Source organism: Melopsittacus undulatus, chromosome 6, assembly GCF_012275295.1.
Source record: "Melopsittacus undulatus isolate bMelUnd1 chromosome 6, bMelUnd1.mat.Z, whole genome shotgun sequence".
NCBI classification, from domain to species: Eukaryota; Metazoa; Chordata; class Aves; order Psittaciformes; family Psittaculidae; genus Melopsittacus; species Melopsittacus undulatus.
This window is the reverse complement of record NC_047532.1, coordinates 47049752-47066177: the sequence shown is the minus strand read 5'-3', so window position 1 is coordinate 47066177 and position 16426 is coordinate 47049752. Positions and strand designations below refer to the sequence as shown.

General features: G+C 58.5%; 1 long non-coding RNA gene across 1 annotated transcript in view; it reads left to right on the top strand.

Moving 5' to 3' along the window:
• The first annotated feature begins 322 nt into the window (after positions 1-322).
• Positions 323-16426, top strand: part of LOC115945355 (uncharacterized) — a 30060-nt gene continuing 13956 nt past the window's right edge. The window contains exon 1 of the long non-coding RNA XR_004079716.2: positions 323-776. This is a non-coding gene — a long non-coding RNA (uncharacterized lncRNA). The remainder of the gene's footprint in view (positions 777-16426) is intronic.

The window sequence follows — 16426 nt, the reverse complement described above, 5'->3', positions numbered from 1 at the left end:
TGGGGGGCCACAGCACCCTCAGCTTAGGCATGTGCTGTGAAATCCAAGCACGACCAGACAGACGGGCTCATTGCTTGCCTTGGCTGTGCCCCCTGCCTAGCAAAGTGACCGTGGGCTGCTGTGCTGGCAGCTGCAGCCCACCTGTGGATCCAACCTGTCTCTGGCCACACACTTCCCAAGCCCAGCTCTGGATCATCAACACCACCTCATCCCTGCCCCAGAGCTGCTGCGGACAAGACACTCTGACCTGCTCTCTCTGATGGAGATGGACACGCCACAAGGACAGAAAGCGGAGCTGCTCTGGCAGGGAAAAGGCAAGTTAAACCTCCCTCCCTTCCTCCCTCTTTCCCTGTTTACGTGGGGAAATTTGCACAAACCCAAAGTTATCCTGGCCCTTTGAGGCTTGGGCTGTGCCCAGCTGCTGGCAGAGCCTGCACAGCCTGGCACAGCCCTCCCTGCTGCCCCCCTGGCACCCGCCTGCTGCGCTGAGACCACACCAACTCATTTCACCGAGGGCGATCAATGACAGCTCCCCGCTGAGTAGGGCTGGACAGGGCGGTTTAACAGCCTGATTGGCTCTGCCTGTTGGAACGAGCAGAGGAGAAGGGCTGGCGCCCCGACAGAGAGGAGGGATGATCATCGGTCTCCTGGTGACACTTGGCCAACTCATTGCATCCGGTCTCTGCCCTCTTTTTCCAGCTGTCTGGGCTGGACTGGAGCTGCCTGGATGGAGACGGCTGCCCTACGTGCCATGAGTCTTCAAGCACTCCTTTGGGGTAGGGGACACAGTGTTCATGCAGGGGACGTGTGGCAGCTTTGGGCCGTTTGTGGGGTGGAGGTGGATGACGGTGGGATGGGGATGGCACCATAGCACAGTGCGCAGGAGGAAAACTGAGGCACGACGGCTGTGGGGGCTGCGTCCGGGGCTAGAGAGGAGGCTCTGCCTGGCTCCCCAGGGAGCAGTTCCCGGGTGGAGCGGGCACAGCGCTTCCTGGGAGGGCAGCAGAGCTTATGGTGGTGAAGATAACGCTAAAAATACTCCCGAGGCTTTGTTGCCGGCGACAATAGCCCGCACTATTTTTAGCTGCTGTGGCGCTAGCGGCAGAGCGGCTCCTCCGTTCCCGCTGCTGCCCCATCCCGCCCTCGATGCTGCCGACTCCCCACCGACCCCCCCTCCCGGCCCTCTGGGGCTGCTTCCCGGTGCTGTGGAAACCGTAACGTTAGAAACAACACAAACATCTCACGGGCTGCCACCCCCGGTTGAGTCACGGCGCAGCCTACTCCTCTCGCCCGTCTCCCCCTCACTCCCACCCCTAGCCCCAAAACCCAATAGCTGGCGTCCCCCGAGCCAGCCCTGCTCCCATTTATGGGGCACTGCCTCTTCCAGGGCTGGACTCGGGGTTGGCTTTGCTTTCCCCCATCCCGAGACTCCAGTAGCTGGGGATTTATGGAGCAAACTTCATGGTGGCATGGCTGTCCCCAACCCTGTAACATCAGGATGTTCCCTTGCTTCTCCACTTCAGAGAGCCTGGCTCCAAGAGGTGTGCGATTTGCCAGCATGGCCTCAGCCCTCACTCTCAGCCCCACTGGTGGCTACAGCTACAGCAGAGTCCTTGCCCACTGCCAGAGACAAAAATAGCCAGGCAGGAGCAGGCAGAGCCAGAAAGAGCTGCTTCACACCCCAAGTGAGGGCCAGGCTGGGGTGCTGTGCCTGGCCCCCTCATCCAACTGAGCAGGGGATGTGAGCAGGGAAGGGGATTTGGGGGTAACAGCAGTGGTGGCACATGGGGGAACAAGGCAGCCCTGCTCTGCCTCCAAGGGAGTGTCAGTGCCAGGCACCCGCCAGACTCAGCACAACGATGCCTTCATCCCACCTCATGGGGGGAGAAAGGGATGCACAGGGGATCCTATCCCACCTCCCAGAGGTGATGGGGTGTCTCACTGTGGCACCACTGCTGTGCTGCCCCAGCCACCACAGAGGTTTTGGGGTGGTTTTCAGGGAGCTGGCAGGCCGCCGTGGGGCAAATAGGGCTGTAGCCCCACAGCAGAAGTTGTGTACTCTGGTACTGGTACAGCTTCCCTCCCTCCACCACCCACAGCCCAAAGCCCCTGGCTCACAGTGGTGCAGAAGAGGTAAGAAAGTGTCCGCCCCGTCTCCTCCCTAAAGCCAGGCAGTGGCCAGCAGGGGGGTTCGGGTGGCGGCCACGGCCGTGACGATGTTAGGATGTTCTGTGGCTGAGGGCAGCTCACGTTGCGGGCACGAATTCATTAACACTGAGCAGCTCTGGATGCTGTCCCATGGTTGGGGGTTTTTTTCTGTTTTCATTTTAGCCAGCTCCAGGCCTGCCTGCATCTGCCGGATCCTGGGGCTGGAGGGAGAGGGGGCAGAAGCACCCATGTAGCAGCTTGTGAGGGCTGGGGTGGCATCACAGGCACCCCACCAGCTAGATGGCTCCCTGCTCCCCAAAATGTGAGTGCTCTTGCTGACCCTTGCTGGCTCTTGGGGCTAGTGCAGCCAAAGGCAGCTTTCAGGACCCAATGTAGGCCCCACTTTTCAGCTGTGGGGCATTTTTAACTCTTCACCCTGCCTGCAAGAGACTCACACATGCACTTTGTGCCTTGCTTACAGCCCTGAAAATTATCTGGGAAAGGGGATTTTAAATAAAAGTTGCAAGCACCCTCAAATGGTACTTTTATTACCCCAGAGTGGTGAAGCACAAGGGCTGTGGGGTGCACAGCAGGGCATGTGTGTACCTGAGGCCTGCGGAGGGGGCGGGGGGGTCTGACCCCAGCTGAGGAGGTCTATGGGGTGCGAGTGCACGGCCAGCTGTGTGCATGTGTCCAGATGTGTATGTGCATGCATGCCTAGCTGTGTGAGAGTGCAGCCGTGTGTGCACAGTGGGGCTGCTAGACAGTGCAGGTGTCTATGGGTGCTTGCTGTGCACAGGCTGGGGTCACACAGGGGAAGGGACATCCCAACTGTGGCACAAGGCACCACTGGAGCTCATCACCAGCATCATTTCCTGCTGATGAAATGGGCACTTCTCCCTGCCAACCCTGTAACTCCCCAGGGAAAAAAAGGGTGTGGTGCAGAAAACATGCCCGTGCCCAGCGCCTTGCACACAGGCGGCCAGAGAGAAGCCCTGAGCCAGGCGGCCTCCTCCGATCCCCCCCTGCCAGCCTCGACACCTTCTAATTTAGCTCTTATTCTGTCTCTAGTTGTGTGAGCCATGCTGGCAGCCAAAACCTCTGCAGCCCTGTGCACCCCTTGAGGAGAGGCTACCAGCCCTGGGTGTCTGCAGGGTGCCAGGAAGGACCCATGCTTTGGCCTTGCTCTCCACGGCTGCCCCCCCAGCACTGTGATGCCTCACACCTGTGGCTACCCCAGCCCTTGCCCTAGACAAGCAGGAGGTCATGGGTAACTGACATGCCCAAGGTGCCTCCAGGGAAACTGGCAGAGCTGATAACTACCCCAGGCTCAAGTAGGGAAATCCCAGCCTGGTAGAGCTCTGCTCTCCTGATGGAGCAGCAAATTCAGAGCAGCAAATTCAGCAGGCATGCTGTACACACATGCTTACCCTATCCATGCTGCCTGCCTGGCTGAAAATCAGAGTGTACAGCACCATTTCCCTCCGTGCATGCACCATCGCCCTGCATGTCTGTGCATGCTCACACACATGGCCCATGCAGGGATTCAGGTGTCCCACCAAGCCTCATACTCACCCCATGCCTGTGCATGCCACCATGGCCTCACCTGTGCACTCACCCGCATGTGTGTGTGAACGTGTGTGCACTGTGGGTGTGCACAACTGGGTGTGCAAACACGTGTTACCTGTGGGGTTGGGTGTACACGTGTGTGCTCAGTACACATGTGTGTGCACAAGTGAGTGGGAGCATGTGGGTGGGCAGCACACATGTGGACTAGTGTGTGCTATGCCCAGGCACCACCAGATGGTGCCCTGCTTCCATGTCACCTCTTGGGGACCCAGGCCTGTACCCTGTGGAGGGACGTGGGGGGACACTGCCCTCCATCGGGTGGTAACACTGCCTGGCACTGGCTCATGGCTGCTTCGGCTTTCCAGCTAGGCAAACACCCACCACAGTGAGCGGAGGGTGATATCCATGGGGACACCTGTCAGTGCCAATGCTGTCTACAGAGGTGATTAGAGTGGTGGCCCAGACCCTTGGTGGCACTGGAGGAGAGGGCTTTGCTATGGGGTGGTGTCCTCGTGGCAGGGAAGAGTGCAGAGCTTGGGAACTGCAGGGTCTGTCTGTAGTTTGGCTGGGTGGGCAGCTCTTCCCTCACCTACTGTGTCCAGCCTTGCCGCTTAGACACATGTAGCATTTTTGGGTGTCACTGCCCCAAGCCTGCAGTGACTCCAGACCCATGCGCAGCAGGAGATGCTAGTTTTACACCACATGCGTGGGGTAGGGGCTGCAGCCTGGCCCCAATACTCATTTTCATGAGGACAAGACTGAAAGAGACTCATCACATGTGGGCACAATAGAGGTGAAGTCGAGACTAAGGAGAGCTGGTAGTCACAATTTCTGGTCCATCTCCATCCCAGCTCCATGTGCCTTCGTCCGCACTGCCAGTCTGCCCCATGTATGTGGGTCGCTCCCAGCTACCCCACCAGCTCCCCCTTAGGGAGCTGCCATCAGTCCAGGTGGGAGGCTCAGGACCGCCCAGGAACCACCCTAGCCCCACGGCTCCTCTAAACCGGCCGGACCTGCTGAGGAGGCCAGACCTGCTGGGAGACGCAGGCTTTCTGGTTCGGTGCTCCCCTACCTCTGCACCGCCAGCCTCTCCTCAGGAAGGGCCCCATCCCATGCAGCATGCTGCAGCCCAGCTGCTGCAGCAACGCCCGGGGCTGTGAGGGGGCACCGGGAAGGAGCCATTGCGCCCCTTCAAACAAAGAGCCCAGCAAAGCTGCGTTGTGCCCGGGCTTGCCGAGCTCTCCCTGCCTGCTAGAGAACGGCTTTGTCCCGGGAGAGGCCGCGGCATGCACGGGCACGAGCGTGTCCCGGTGCCCGGCGGCGCCCGCTCAGCGGCTGCGCTGCCACGATGCGCCAGTGCTAGTCCCGCAGCTCGGCCTTCCCCAGCGGGGCGGGCCCGCGAGCATAACACGGTTGCTGTGCTGAACACAGGAACGGCGGTTCCCGCTGGGCCAGGGTGCGGGAGCGACAGGGGCTTCCACTTCCTGCTCCCGGCGGCGTTCGCCTTGTGGGACACAAACCAGCCGGGCACGAATCCTTCGCCCTTGGGGGGCCAAAGGACGTGCCCAGAGAAGCAGGGGGGCCACTTCCCCAGCACCGACTGAGGCAATAGAGCCCTTCGAACCCGGCCTGCCCCCTCCGCGAGGCGCCTGGCTCCAGTCCCTACACCCCCACCGACCCCCAGATTACCACCGCATCCCTTACTCGGGGCTGTCCGGACGGGCTGATGGGGGCCCACCCCCTCCCACGGGTCTGCTTGCTGCGACCTGTGCCGCAGCGGGTCTTGGGAAGGGCAGTCCCGTACCGAGGAGGGGCGGGTGCAGCACCGGGTACACCGCTCCGCACGACACCCCGCTACCCTCCGTGTTTTCCCTGCAGCCTTTTGTGTGCGCGGCGGCGTGCGCGAGGAGGGCGCCCGGTCTTCCCTCCTCCTCCTCCTCCTATCCCCGCCTCCCCCGGCCGCCATTTCGCAGAGCCGGCGTCGCCCGCGCCCTCTCCACATCATGGAGGACCAGCGGCGGGAGGAACAAAGAACCCCACTCGCACCGTGCCCCGCGGACGTGGGACGCGTGTCTTCTCCCGGCCCCTCCCGAGCCACCGCCCCGCCGTGTCCGAGCCGTGTTAACACTGAGAGGTGTTATTTCAGACCTGGGTCGCACACATGTGGGATGAGTTTGTCCAGGCCTCAGCTTGGTGGAAGGAACACGGGGGCCGTGCCCTCCTTCCGCCCTCTCTCCCGTCGCCACACCACGTCTCATCCTGCCTCGGCACCGCAGCCCAGCACAGGGCACTGCCTGAGCACCATGGTGGTCCCTGAGGAACATGGCTCATGCGCAAGGCAGGCGTGGAGAGGTGCTGCATGTGCACAGGAGAGGGCTGCAGTGGTGATGCGTGCACACATGGCCGTGTGTGCATGTGACTTGGGTACTCGTGTGACAGTTTGTGTGCATGGGGAACTCTGCGTACATGTGAATCAGGTGTATGGGCGTGTGTTGACGTGACAGCCAGCACACGCTACCATGTGCTCTTGTGGCTGTGCACATGTGTCTGCACACATGGCGGTCTGCTCATGCGACACTGTAGACACGTGACTGAGCACACATTGCATACGTATGACACCGTGTTTGCATGTGTGACACGGTGTGCACACATTGCACACATGACACACTGCTGATGGGACAGACACGACAGCCTGCACACGTGACACTGTGCTCACATGGCTGTGCCTGCATGTACGTACCAGGCTGCAGGGGTGTGACAGCAAAAGTGTGTGCAAGTGTGCACGCGCATGTGCATGAGCAGTGAGGGCACTGTACGTGGGGTCTCTGTGAGTGTGCATGTAGGGGTCCCACATGTGGCACCCACGCTGTGTGTCCAGTGCGTGCCCCTCATTTCCTCCGCAGTGTGTGTGTGAGGGCTCAGTGTGAGGACACTGAGGTGAACATGTGTATATGTGTGTGCATGTGTGTGAACATGTGCACATGCCTTCTCAGGGCAACAGCTCTGACCCTCAAGGATGCCTGTCCCCGCAGTGCTGTCCCGGGGACAGCCAGCAGGGGCACTCTGCTAAGGGAGCAACCAGTGGGGGGGGGGGAGGGGGGGGGGGTGTAGGGGGACAACCAGAGGGTGACGCTGTTTGAGAGGGGCAACCAGAGGGGGGAGCTGTTGGGGCGGGGGACAACCAATGGGGGCCTCTGTTTTGCTGGGGGCAACCAGAGCTGGGTGCTGTTGGTGGGGGGCAACCAGAGGGTATAGCTGTGCCCCACAGGAGGAGAACGACCCGGGCGTACAGATCCTGGGTGACCGGGCAGAGTGGGGTGCTCCCGCTGCCGTCCCCTCCTGGTGGCAGGAGGGAGCGCTCGATTCTACCGTGCTCCCTGTTGCTGATCCCACAGAAACGAGCATCAAGCCCGGGGCGGGAGGGCAGCCGGCGGGATCCCCAGCCCCGTCCTACTCTCCGGTGTCGCGGGGAGACAGCGGTCAGCGAGACTGACCTAGAGGCGGCTGCCGGGAAATGGAAGAGGAGGGAGCGGCAGCGCTGGAGGGCGTGCGAGGGGAATGACGGGAGGTGGGTGGGATCCTGCTCCCAGCCCCTGGCCGCCCTTCCCCGCCTGTGAGCGGTTGATGCTGTCGCCTGTAACCCTCCTGTAGGCGCAGCTGCTGGCGCCTTCGCTCGTCTTCCATCCGCTTTTTATTCCATTCCCTCTTTCAGGTTTATCTTGTCTTGGCAATGATAGCCGTGTCTCTTTTACCTCCCAGGGCACAGGAGTCTTTCCCAGCTCTCCCCTGTCTTTTGGCTTAAGCTTTTAAACTTTAAGCTGGATGTGCTTAAAAACATCTACATCCCCACAGGGTTTGTATTTCCCCCTTCCAATTTCCCCCGTAGCCCTCCAAGGAGAAAACAACCCAAGCAGCAGCAGGGCACAGCTCATCTGTAAACAGGCTTGGACCATCCTCAGCCTCTGCTTTTACATGCACGTGCCCCCAGACCTTGGTGTGCCCCCTCTCCTCTATCCCATGGCGCCCTTGTTGGGTGACAGGCAAGGGCTGGTGACTCATGTCTTCATCAGCAGAGGGGCTAAAAGCCAGGGCAGAGGACACAATGTGTGTACAGGTGCCACCCTGCCCCGGAGTGGCTGCCACACGAACTACCTGTGGTGAGCAGTACTCTGATCACATCTCCCATCCCCTCCACGGTGTCTTCCAGACACCAGCATTAAGGCACTTTGCTGGCATTAAATATTCAATTCCCTTCTTCATCCCCTCCTTGTGAAGGAGTTCAGCATTGCAATGAACCTGCTGGCCTGCCTGTGCCCTGCTTTGGTGGGATGTGTCTGGGTGGATGCTTCTTGCCAGCCTCCTGCAGAAGTGGCTGGGAGCAGAGGAGAGCCACATCCCCCAGCAGGCAGCCAAATGATGCCCTGGGGACCAGGGTCACTTTCCTCCTTGCCAGCTGCTCTCCTGTGCATGCACTTAATGAAACAAAGGGTCCAGCTCTCCCTGCATCTCTCCCCTAGGTTTGGCTTTGTCTTCCCTACCCTCCTTCCCTTCCATCCCTCAAGTACCAGCTGGACCATTCACCAAGAGGAGTTGCCTGTTGAGCTCAGGTTAATAAACACTGGGTCCCAAACAAGGTCACACAGTGGAGAAGAGGGCTCCCTGTGTGCCGTAGCAGGAGCAGGCTGGGTGGTGGATGACAGTCTCCCTGCTGAGATCCTGTGGGATGGCCAGCAGGTGCTGGGAGCAGAGCTAATGGGGGTCTGTGAGGAAAGAAATATTATTTGGGGGATATTAGCTCTGAGTACTAGACAAGTGCCAGGGCTTGTGGTCCCCATCTCTGGGGCAGAGTAGCCACAAATGAAGGCTGGAAAGAGAAACAGGAAGAGAGTGCCCATGGATGGAGGAAGATGGGGTGTGAACTTTGAGAGCCCAAGCTAACACCATAGGCTGACAGGGAGGGCCAAAAGGCCAAGAGCTGCTATCCCAATATCTGCTGGTGCAACTGGGAGCCCAGGACATCAGTGCTGAGCAGGGATTGAGGGAGGGTGATGGGAAGCAGCAGCTGTTGCAGTGGGACAGCACTGTGTTCTGCTGCCTGGGTGCACAGCAGGGCCAAGGGTGACAACAGCAGCAGGGGTGTTTTTCAGGGAGAAATAAATGTTACTGCTAGAGAAAGAGGAATGAATTCTGGTTGAGGAGAGGCTGGAAAGCACCATGCCAGATCCCACCACCATGGCTGTCTTCAAACCCCTAAGAGAAAGCACCAGATGAAGGGGCTCCTTTTCTTTTTGCCTTCAGGTCCATTTTCAAGCTTCCCTCTGTGACCCCAAAGACCAGGAATGTGCTGTGCGCTACCCAAATAAGATCCTGCTTACAGGCCCAAATCATGCAGGGGACCAGGACACCAGGTCATGGAAGTGTCTGCACAGGGTGCACTCCATGAGCCTCCTTACTGCAAAGCGTAAGTTTCCCATTTGCAAGCAGGAGGGGAAACACCCGGGGCAGCACGATTGTGGCAGGGGCGGGGGGGTGCGCTGGGATATTTAAGGACCCCTCAAGAGGGTGGGAGGACCTGACACGGGCATGGCCAGATGAGCCCCATCCCAGCCTGGCAGCTCCCATGAGCAGCAGGAGCAGAGGCAAGCCACCCCTGCCATTCCTGCAGCATGGCATCATCGCTGTGCATGGTGTTGCTGGAGTAATTGCTGCTGGGCTGGATGCCAAAGCTGCACCCACCGGCAGTCCTCCCCAGTAGAGGAGAGAACTCGATCTGGCCCCTTCTGCCTTCACACAATGTAAGGGGGCACCGAGCCCCACTGCTCAGCCCAGGGGATCCTCCAGGCTGGGGTGAGGGGAACAAGGTGATGTAGGGCATAGGGACAGCCTTGTAGTGCTCAGTGGCTGCTTCCTTGTGTCCATCTCCCCTAATTTCATTCAGCTCCTTAGCAAAGCCTGAGGGCTTCCTGCTGCAAAGGCCACCAGAGCGTTTTAAGAGCGTGGTTTTGCCTGGCTTCCTTCCTGGGAATAACCCATGTCCTGGTGATACTGAGTGTAAAAAAAGCAGCGTTAACGGTCAGCAGCCAAAGCTGGGAGCCAGCAGGGCTTCAGCCTCTCCTCCTGCCCCAGCTCAGCCCATTCTGCTGGGTCTGGGGGACATGGCCTGATAGAGCCTTGTGATGGGCTCATCCCCACGCTGTGGAGAAACAGGATGCAATAAAACCCCATTTGGAGCCCGTGTGACAGTGGGAAGGGCGGAGGGATGACTGGCTTGTGCAGGGCAGCTGCTGTATGGTGCGAGCACTGGCATGCTGAGCTGTGGGCTGCACGTGTGGCAGCCCTGCATGCAGGAAGGTGTGGGCAACATGGCTCCAGTCTGCAGTGTGTAGTGCAGCTTTTGGGGGCCAGGGCTAGGTACAGATCACTGTGCCTGAAAGCCTTTGCTTACCCAGGAGTGGGGGGCACAGCCCCAGAGGAGCTGCATCCAGAGAAAAGGAGCCTGGCCTCTGTCCATTGCCATCCCCTGAGCACCAGCTGCAGCCTGGGGACAGAAAGGGACACTTGCCTTGAGTCACCCCCAGGTGTCACACCTCCACAGATCGCTGATCCTCCGGACTCAGCATTGCTGTAGAGCCTGGGAGGGTTTTGTCTTTGCCTGCTCAACCTAAAGCTCTTCCTACAGTGTATTTTAATAATCAAACCACTTTTTAGACTGAACAGGGCTAAGGAAGCATGGCCCACAGGGCACCACAGGTTACCCAGTTGTTGCACACAGCCTGTGGGCAGCTCAGGCTCTGCCCTGAGCTCTGCTGTCCCTGCTGGTGCCCTGCTGCTGAAGACCACAGGGAAATGCCAAGTCCAGAGGTGAAGCTTCTGGAAAACAACAGCAGATAAGTCAGTGCAAGCCCTGTGCTCTCAGCCTGAATAGAGACAGGTGGATTTTGCAGTGAGTTTTGGCAGTTGTTTTTTTTTGGGAGGGAAGATGGATGGAGCAGGGAGCTGCGGGATGACTGCATTTGATGGCAATTTACTGACTCAGAATTGATGGAGCTTGGTGGCCTCCAGCTGCATCGCTGGGGTGCACATGGTGCAGGCTGGGGCTGCCAGGGGTTTGGGAGCCAGGCTGTGGCACCAGCATTGACCTCAGAGCTGGAGTCCACTTGTCTTGTTCCAGAGCTTGACATGGAGATTTTCTGTATCAGGTTGGGCAGGGGCATGGCCCCACAGCGCTTTTATCCTGCCAGTGCTTAAAACATATCCAAGGGGATGCAGGAAGAGGACAGGCTCTTGGTGCAGGCAAGGGGGGGGGGGGGCTCATATGGCGGCTGGGGAGCAAGGAGAGACATATTCCCATTCTCCACAAAAGAAAACCATCATTTTTAAATATCAGCAGATGCCCCCTCAGAGAAAAACCGATCTCTTTTACACCTATATCCAGCACCTCAGCTCCTCCCCAGCTGTGGGATGAGTGTGCTGGGCTCAGCCAGGTGCGTGGGCTGGCAGTCATGCATTGATCCCTAGGGAGCTCCCACAGCAACGCAGCTCAGTTGCAAACCTAGATCAAAGACCTCTCTGCAGGTGGGGCATGCTGGGTGCCCCATTGAGTGGCAGAGCAGCCCTCCTCCATACTAAAGGAAAGGAAAGCCTCTCTCTCCCGCCCCCAGTTGCTCATTCTTGCCAGCCCCATTAACCTAAGCATATTTGCAGATCACCGCCCCTCTGTCCACTGGGATGGAAATGTGGTCAAAGTTTATTAGCAGGGCGCCAGCCACACATACACGTGTGTGTGTGTTTGTGTGTATATATACGCCAAGTGTGACAGCACGACCTTTGTTTTCTTAGGAAGCCACACTGAAAAGCCAGGCCAGGAGGGGAGGAAGCAAACAGGCAGGAAGAGGGGGACCCGGAGGGTGTATTTTCAGCTGTGCTCTGCCTCCCTGCAGCACAGGAAGGCAGCAGGGAAGGAGGGCACAGGGGCAAATGACTGCAGCAGGAGCCCGAGCCCAGAGAGCACCCCACTTCAGGGCAGCAAGAGCAGTCACCCCATCCCACTGGAGCAGCACTGCCAGTCTGCAGGCAGAGTCACAGAGCCCAGCCTCTATCACCTAAAGGTGCTTTCAGGATAATTACAGGGCATTCCCCCTGCAGAGAGCAGCCACTACTAATTCCCAGTGACATGCCACAAGAAAGGAATCAGGATGACTTTCAGGATACTATACCAGGACCACATCCTTGGACATTTCATACTTTAGCCACCAGTGGCCCTTTTCTTGTCTGTTGCCAAAAGGCTTATCTTCCCTTCCATATCCCATAGTATAGTTCCCTTCCCCTGCAGCAGTCCCACTGTCCTGGAGACTGTTGTGAGGCCATGCATGGAAGGACTTCAGGAACAATGATTTTGCTGAACACAGCCTCCTCACTCTGTCCCACCACCAGCCTCCAGCCAGACATAACTCCACACTGCTCCCAGCCCTTCCCAAAACTCTATGTCCTGCCTATGGCTGCAGCAGCCACAGAGCCAGCATGGAGAACATGGGGCTGAGCCAAACATAGGGACCAAACCTGGGAGCAGGGGGACGCTCAGTGCCCAGCTCTGCTCAGCCACAGGGACAAGCACCAGCTGGTGCCCAGGTACCAGATGCCATGCTTGAAGGAGCTCAGGAAAGGCTCTCAGCAGGCCCGGTCACAGCACTTCAGAGCCAGGGGAGTAAATGCTGATGACACAGATAAGAGAAATTCAGGCTCACTCTTCTGCCCTCTGACCAGTTTCCTGGCTCCTCTCAATTTGCATAACAGCCCCTGAGCTGCTTCCTGGGGCCACCAGGCCCCTCAGCAGCTGCAGGCTCCTGTGGTCAGACCCAGCTCTTGCTCATGCAAACAGCCTCACCAACGGCTGCCGGGGGGGGGGGGGGTTGTGAGTGCCTGCCCTTGGTCCCCAGCCAGGGCTCATCCCCATCCTGAGTGCTGCAGGGGAGACTGCAAGCCCTGTGGGGTTCATCACACTGCATGGGTGCTCAGCCACACTCCAGACAGCAATCAGGGCAGTTGCATCCATGTAACAACAGGGTTGAGGAGAGGTGGCTCAATGGGGTGGCTGTGACTGACGTCTCCTCCATCCTCTGCTCACGCAAAGCCATTGGCTTTGGCACAGAAGTGCTGCTTTAGCATCCAAGTTCGTTGGCAGTTTGCAGGGTAACTTTCCACAGCACAAAGGTTGACACTCCTCATGCTCCCCAGCTGAGTGTGCTGCTTCTCCATCACTCTTGGATCTCCATCAAGAACAAAGAGCAAACCCAGGTGTGATGGCTGACCACTACCTACCCAACCTTTCTATCTCCCAGCTTCAGCCTGGGCCATCAGCATGGTCCCTCCCAGCCCAGCACGGATGCCAGGGACATGGCACAGAGTGACAGCTCAGGTTCAGTGCCTGTGATGCTGTTGGCCAGCTCACATCATCACTGCGCAGCCTAGTAGGAAGCTTTCCTGCTGTCAAGGACATGGCACAGCTCTGGGAATGCAGCAGGGTTTTGGACAAAATGCAAAGTGGGGCTAAAGGACTGCAGCAGGGCTGACTGGGGACAGAGTAGGGCTGCTACTGCTGCCCAGGGCCACCAGCTATGGCACAACCTGGTGACAAGGCAGCTGCAAGGATGTCCCAGGCCAGGTCAGAGCCTCCCCCCAGCTGGTACCTGAGAAGAGCAGAGCTGGGTTGTAGGTCTGTTCAGGGCCAAATTTCAAAGGGTTTCAAAGGGGGTAGGTCTGCCTGGTCACTGGGAGGAGAGCCTGGAGGTGTACATAGAGCACCCGAGCTGGAGCAGCAGCGATAGGCAGCACTGGTCCCACCCCTTCGAGTGACCCTACTGTAACAGGCCCCAGGGACCCACTCTACGCTCACCCATCCCCACAAGCAATCTGATGCCAAGCACCAACACCGGCTAGCAGCACCCCCAGTTCCACCAACAGCCCCATCTTTCCAGCCTGCTCTGCCCCCCCCATCAACAACACAACATACACAGCCCTACCGTAGGGTACGATAGGGCCTGCCATAACACACCAGCAGGTGCAAAGGAGGGAGCAAACATGGGTAAAGGAAAATAAAGCAAACAAACAAAACCCCAGCCACCCCAGACCGGGCAAATGGCGAGCAGTGCAAGCTAGGCTGCCACCACACGTTTATTTGGGTGCTAGAGAAGCGGAGGCAATACCTGCCGCGGGGTGGTAGGCTCCTGAGCCCACCGGTGCAGCGTGGTCCAGGGCTCCTCCCGGCGGCAACGGCAGCGCATCCCAACCCCGCATCCCTTACTCCGCGGCAGCCGGTGCAAGCCCCCACCCGGCTCCGGTACACAAAGGGCTCCGCTTTTAAAGCCCATGGCCCGGTTCCCCCAACCCCACAGGGCCCGGATTGGTCGGGCCGGGGCAGCGATGGCGAGGGAGGGGAATTAAAAAAAAAAAACAAAAAACAAACAAACAAAAAAAACAAACAAGAAGAAAAAACCCAACCCCAGCCACACGCCGAGGGGAAAGTGCAAACCGACCTCAAGCACCGGAAAGCCCAACCCCGGGGTGCCCCGCTCCGGGCACCCGCTGCCCGCGGGGCTGGCGGGGACGCGCAGGGGGCCGTCTGTGCGGCGCGGAGGGACCGGGCGGGAAAGGCTGGAAATCGTGAAACTCCTGTGGAAAACACTGGGCACTGCCGGGCCTGGCGAGGCGCGGGGGGGCGGATGCCGGGTGTTCACGCGTGTTGCGGGCAGCGCCCGGCTCCAGCCCCTTGCCTGCGCTCGGCTTCGCCTGTGCCCCCGGTGTTATCCCCCGGGGTCAGTTTGTTGTCTGGGTTTTTGTTGCGGGGGTGTCCGAGGAGCTGTGCTTTTCCAACTCGTCGGCAGGGGGTATGCTTGCATCGAATAATCCAGCCCTTTTGTCCAGGAAGCAGCCCCCATCCCGGGTCCCATCCCTTGCCCTCGGGGCAGGCAGAGCCCGGGAGACACCGCCACCCCACGGTTGAGCTGAGGTGCTGCTGGGTGCACCCCGCAGGTGACGGGCGAGCAGCGCCATCCTCTTCACTCCGTCCCTCCCTTGGGAAGGCACCTTCGAGCCCACCTGTGCTGCTGCAAAGGATACTGGGCAGAAGGGGGATGTTTTGGGGCTGGGTGGCCCGGGCAGAGCACATTTATGGTTGGGGGTCGCAGGACAGCCCTGCACAGAGGCAGAGCACAGTCCCGGGCTGCAGCGCGTACAGTCAGGGCTGCTTGTGCTGGTGTCTCACATCTTCTCAGTAGCAATGTGTGTTTGGCAGAGGGTTATTTTGCTGTCACGCTTTCTGGGCACATGACCCAGATACAGAGAAGGAAACTGAGGCACAGGGAAAATTTTACACAGATGGAGCCAAGGACAGCACTAGGACCCTGTTGCCATCCCTCTCCAGCCCGGAGTGCTTGGAGCGGAGCTGTATTCCTCACAGACCTGTATTCCTCACAGACCTCTGATGCCATGTCCCCACTTTAATCAACCCAGGGAGATTCCTACTGGACACAAGACGAAAATTTTTCAATCAGCCACTGAGAACAATCAGCCATTGGAATAATCTGCCCAGGGAAGTGGTGGGCTCCCCAGCATTGGACACGTTTAAGATGAGGCTGGGCAAGGTGGTGGGATGTATAGTCCGGGTCATGCTCTGTCTAGAAAGGTTGGACCAGATGATCCTTCAGGTCACTTCCAAACTGGGATTCTATGATTCTTATTTTAGAGCCTCCAGGACCAGCACACATCCAGGCCCCAGCAGTGCTGGCGGCCAGCCTTGAGATGGACCAAAGAGTTCTGGGGTGTTCGTCCCAGCAGCTGGGTTGGGAACATTTTTACCTCTCCTGTCCCTGGGCCCTGAACTGTGACTGTGCAGAGAGGAAGAGCAGTAGTGGGAAAACAAATGGGTCTTTTATGGTGTCCAAACCTTACAAAATCCCATCCTGATGGGAAAAGTTTCCATCCGAATTGTGCTTCAGCCTGGGTGCTTTAAAAAGTGTCCCAGGCTTGAGTTTAAAGTGTTCATGACCTGTTTTTTAGTAATTTCTGGGGTTTACATGTGAAACATCACCTCTTGGTGCTGGGCACCTTCTGGTAGGAGCAAAGCTACAGGAGAAACAGGAAGCACCAAACAGTGTCCATGTGTGGCTGGGAAGCATATGCACACGTGTGTGTGTGTGCATATGTGCAGGTGCCTGCAGTGCAGAGAAACTCTGAGGCCCTGCTCAGGTAGAATGGATGCTCTGGAAGGGCCAAAGGAAGTGGAGGGCTCGCTGGGGAAGCGGGGGTTGGGGGTGGTGGTTCTGGAGCAGGCAGGAGGGCGGAAGCCGCCGAGAACGCCAATCCCAGGCCCTTTTGCTTTGAATTTCTGCAACAGCAGTGCTTGCACAGGGCTTTGTTCATGGGCAGTGGGCAAGTGACTCGTTGGCGCCCCCAACCTATCCTCTTTACGTGGCTGCCAAGCTTTTCTCTGCCTGGACGGAGAGCCATGAGCCATTCAGACTGCCCTTGTTGTTAACTGGGCAGCCAAATTAACTCAGTGACTCCTCTCTGAATACTGTGCTCTGTGGCTGTCATCTCATGTACTCATAAAGAACTCCTTCAGGCAAAGCCAGCAGAGATGGAGTTGGATGCCATGGTCATTCCCCTCTCCATGCATCTCCTGTTGGACTTGTGGGTAGCTCTGCCTGAGCAG